The 4,576-nt window shown below is 44.6% G+C and overlaps 1 pseudogene; it reads left to right on the forward strand.

The window, feature by feature from the left end:
* The first annotated feature begins 3,135 nt into the window (after positions 1-3,135).
* Positions 3,136-4,230, forward strand: LOC122903964 (annotated as a pseudogene).
* Positions 4,231-4,576: the final 346 nt, after the last annotated feature.

The raw sequence follows: 4,576 nt of genomic DNA on the forward strand, positions 1-4,576 counted from the left end.
TCATGCAGAAAATATAGATCAATCTATTTTTAATTTTGTTCATCAAAAGATACCATGAAGAGGGGCATCTGGATGGCTCAGTCAGTTAAGCGTCCAACTCTTGATTTCCACTGAGGTCATGATCTCAGAGTCTCGAGACCAAGACCCGCAATCAGCTCCATGCTGAGCATGGAGCCTGCTTAAGATTTCTCTCTCCTTCTCCCTCTGCCCCTTCCAGCTTGCATGCAGTGTCTCCCTCTAAAAAAATAATAAAATAAATAAAAACTTAAAAATATCATTAAGAGTGAAATGCTCCTAATAAACAAATAATAAGAGAATATGATACAAAAATGGACAAAATGCTTGTCAGGCATTTCACAAAAGGGGAAATTCAAATAGCCAAGAAAATATAGGAAAAGATACCCATGTCATTAGTAATCAGGGAAAGGCAAATTAAAACCAGTATAAGGGCACAATCCTTTAAGTCTATCCTTGACTTCCTTGGAGAGGAAGAAGGTACACCCCAGTCCCATGTTTAAAGGAGCACCCCACTCTCACCCTCTGTGCCCTGGCTATGGGTTATTGTTTCACTGTTTTAACCACTGGAAATATTTTATCCATATTTATTAATTGCCACTATCCAGTGAATGTAAACATAATGAGGTCAGGGACTTTGTGGATAAATATGGATAAATCTATTTTTTTCCCTCCAGACTTAAATCACACCAGAAGTGATCAATGCATATTTATTCATTTAGTGAGAGTATAAGTTGGTAAAACCTCTTTGGAAAAAAGTCTGGTGTCATCTGTAGTAGTTAGCTATGATAGAGGAGATAAGCATACAGGGTGACCCATCAATGACACTCCTTCAGGTATGGCCTGGAGAAACTTGCAAATGGGCACAGGGCCACGGATAACTGTTCATCACAGCCTGTTTCTAAGCATCAAAACCAGAAATCCTTGGAAAATTTTGAACGTTTTTTGAAAAATTGGAAACAAGCTAATTAGCATCAGTTCCAGAGCAGATGAACAAATTGCGGTGTGCTACATGATAGACGAGAATAGAGCAATCAAAATGAACAGCCATAGCTACTTACGGCATGGACAAAGCCTTCTAACACAGAACGAGCTAAAGAAGCAAAGACATAAATAAATACATGCACAATGACTCCTTTTATTTAAATTGCAAAAAAAAAAAAAAGCCACAAGAAATTGCCAGATTTGGGGCTACAACTGGAAATAGCAAAAATTATAAAAGAAAAGCAAGGACCATGCAAGGCGATCTTTGCCTCCCCGAGGGGAAGAAGTGTGAGGGTTCCGGGGAGCAGACAATGTCCTATATCTCAGCTCGGGTGATATTTTTATGGCTGTTGTTTAATTCATTACTTGCCAACCTGCACGTGGATGTTTTATGCACTTTAAATATTTATGTTCTATTGTACAATTGCAATGTTTTTTAAAAATAGAATGGCACTTGGCTTTTAAAGGTGATGGGATTCAAAATGAAAAACAACCACCCTAGAGGTTGAAACCAAACAAGATGTCACTGGAATCTGTCCACAAGACCTGTGTGTGTCATCTGTCCCTGAAGGAACCAGAGAGCAGTGTGGGAAGATCCCATCATCTCCTCGTTTAAAGTTGCTCATCTTCTTCTATCGTGTGAGATCAAAGTTTCTATATCCAAAAGCACCCTGTTAACTGGCAAACACACAGGAAAGGCAACATGTTGGCAGAATGTTCCCCTCGTTTCTTTTGCACCTGCTTTCCTTATAACTTTACAGCAGAGAAATCTGAGAGGAGACAAATTACAGCGGAGAAGCGGGTGAAGGTAGTAGGAAACATCTCCATCCAGCATGCTTTGAGGGAGGAAAGCCAAAGACTGCTGAATTTGAGGAATAGGAACTTCACTTGCTCTATAGGATGGGTTCTGTGTCCCAGCACCACAAAGGGATCAGCCGAAACCCAGCCCCAGTAACCACAGTCTGATGGAGGCTGTGCTTGGCTCCATCACCCCACTCCCCAGGCTCTCCACCCTCAACCCCCCCAGCCCACAGAAACCTACCTGCACTTTTCTTCCTACCCCCCCCTCCCCTCTGGAGAGACTCCCTTCTGCACAGACTGAGAGGCCAGCCCTGCCTCATTGTCCCACTACAGCACTTTTCCACTAGCTTAAACACATTGATTGCTCTCATCTCTCAGGCTGCACACATGCTGTCTGTCTGTCTGGATTGCTCCATCCCTACTCCATCAGGTAGCCCTCCTTACCCTTCCTGTAGGAAGCCCCCTGCCACACCCACCAACCCACTTAGATGTTGTAGAACATTATTCTCTGTGCCTGGTTAGATATGTGTCCATTACATCTATTGCCCCTCGACTGCAAGTTCTGTAAAGGTGTTTGCCAAACCTATCTCATCCACCGCTGACTCCTCAGCTCTTGTGCAGTGATCGGTATGTGTTGAATGACAGATTAACAAACACGTCTATTCCGTCTCCTGATTTTTATTTTACAGGAACCCCATGCATAAGATGCCTTCCACACTTTGGGTCACGGCACTCATCAGTCAGTCTCACAGACATGAGGAGCTGGAGAGGAGGGAGCAGTGACAGCAACGGCAGAGCTCCTGAGAGTCTAATTGCCACCAAGAAGGAAAGGCTGGACATTCTGGGGCCAGATTCAGAATCAGGGACTACCCATTGTTTCTGGTAATTTGCTGAAGATAACCCCACTCCAGAGACTCCACAAAGTAGCAGACAAGTGGAGTGCGCCAAGCAGAAGCTCCAGGTACCACCCCGGAGTCTGCGCAGGCTTGACATCCAGCTCAGCTCAGCCTCCATGCAGAAGACCAGGGCGGCCCGGGGCAGCACACAGTACTGAGGGCAGAAATTCAGTCCATCGGTCAGCGTACATGTGCAACAGGGTCCCAACACCACAGAGAAAGACTGCATGTCGATCTTTTCACATGGCAGATGAGCGACCCGAATGTTACAGATTTAGTGGCAAATGAAAGGGATATATAGGCTTCAGGTACAATATTTCCTTTAATATGCCCAACAATCTTGCAAGGTATTCATCCCGTCTTAAAGATAAGGAAACTGATGTTCTGCGTGTGGATGCCTCTGAGTAAGCATCATTAAAGTCTCCCCTCCACCACCATCATGTCTAAGTCAGAGTCTCCCAGGAGCCTGAACAGCTGCAGAAGCTCTTCTTTGGAGGTTTGGGCTTTGAAACAACCATTGAGAGTCTGAGGGGCCGTTTTGAGCAATGGGGAACTTACGGACTGTGTGGTAATGAGAGATCCAACCACCAAGGGCTCCATAGGCTTTGGGTTTGTCACACGTGTCCCTGTGGAGGAGGTAGGGGCAGCCATGAATGCAAGGTTACACGAGGTGGGTTAGGAGAGTTGTGGAACCAAAGAAGGCTGTCTCGAGGGGAAGTTCTCAAAGACCTGGTGCCCACTTTACTGTGAAAAATATTTTTATTGGTGGCATTAAAGAAGACCCTGAAGAACATCGTCTAAGAGATTATTTTGGACAGTATGGGAACATCGAAGTGGCTAAGATCATGACTGATCTAGGCAGTGGCAAAAAGAGGGGTTTTGCTTTTGTAACATTGGATGACCATGACTCTGTAGACAAGATTGTCACTCAAAAATACCACACTATAAATGGCCATGACTGTGAAGTAAGGAAAGCCCTATATAAGCAAGAGATGGCTAGTGCTTCATCCAGCCAAAGAGGTCGAAGTGCTTCTGGAAACTTCATTGGTGGTTTTGGTGGGAATGACAACTATTGTCGTGGAGGGAACTTCAGTGGTCGTAGTGGCTTCAGTGACAGTCGAGGTGGTGGTGAATAGGGTGGCAGGGGGATGGCTATAATGGATTTGGTAATGATGGAAGCAACTTTGAAGGTGCCAGAAGCTATGATGATTTTGGCAATTATAACAATCAATCCTCAAATTTTGGACCCATGAATGGAGGAAATTTTGGAGGCAGAAGTTCTAGCCCCTATGGTGGTGAAGGCCAATACTTCGTCAAACCACGAAGTCAAGGTGCCTATGGTGGTTTCAGCAGCAACAGGAGCTGCAGCAGTGGCAGAAGATTTTAATAAATGCCAGGAAACAAGGCTTAGCAGGGGAGGAGAGCCAGAGAAGTGACAGGGAAGCTACAGGTAACAACAGATTTGTGAACTCAGCCAAGCATAGTGGTTAGCAGGGCCTAGCTGCTACAAAGACATGTTTTAGACAATACTCATGTGTATGAACAAAAAACTCGAGGACTGTATTTGTGACTAATTGTGTAACAGGTTATTTTAGTTTCTGTTCTGTGGAAAATGTAAAGCATTCCAACAAAGGGTTTTTTTTTAATTTTTTTATTTTAAAGATTTTTATTTATTTATTTGATAGACAGAGAAAGATCACAAGTAGGCAGAGAGGCAGGCAGAGAGAGAGGGGGAAGCAGGCTCCCCGCCGAGCAGAGAGCCCGATGTGGGGCTCGATCCCAGGACCCTGAGACCATGACCTGAGCCGAAGGCAGAGGCTTAAACCACTGAGCCACCCAGGCGCCCCGCCAACAAAGGGTTTTAATGAAGATATTTTTTT

The sequence above is a fragment of the Neovison vison genome, chromosome 4 (genome assembly GCF_020171115.1).
Source record: "Neovison vison isolate M4711 chromosome 4, ASM_NN_V1, whole genome shotgun sequence".
NCBI lineage: Eukaryota > Metazoa > Chordata > Mammalia > Carnivora > Mustelidae > Neogale > Neogale vison.